The sequence below is a fragment of the Penaeus monodon genome, chromosome 25, assembly GCF_015228065.2.
Source record: "Penaeus monodon isolate SGIC_2016 chromosome 25, NSTDA_Pmon_1, whole genome shotgun sequence".
In the NCBI taxonomy this organism is placed as follows: Eukaryota; Metazoa; Arthropoda; class Malacostraca; order Decapoda; family Penaeidae; genus Penaeus; species Penaeus monodon.
In genome coordinates this window covers 8657201-8657596 of record NC_051410.1, presented here as the reverse complement: position 1 = coordinate 8657596, position 396 = coordinate 8657201, and positions in this window count along the sequence as shown.

Genomic DNA, 396 nt, shown 5'->3' with positions numbered 1-396 from the left:
TTTCGACGTACATAAACGTTTAATCATCTCTCTGTCCAGTATTCTTTTCCCCCATACACACGCCCTTAGTCCGCCTCACCATAACGGCTATACAGACTATCCAATTGAATCGAGTGCCACATTCCTGCCGTGCTGTCTGACTCCCCTGCAAACGAAGGCCAAATGACAGGTTAGTGCCAGAGGGTGCCATTAGTGGCATTCGACATCCCATGCGATGTCCTCTTTCGCGCCTGCAGATCCCCCCCCCCCCCTTCATTCTTGTGCTTTTGCTTTGGGTTCGATGGTTTATTACAGTCATTGAGTGGTTGGCGAAGCCGGTCAAGTAGTTCGGTTGTTGTTGGGAATGCCGCTCGCCCCGTCCGCCGCTTCCTGAGAGAGGCTCGTGTACAGTGGGGA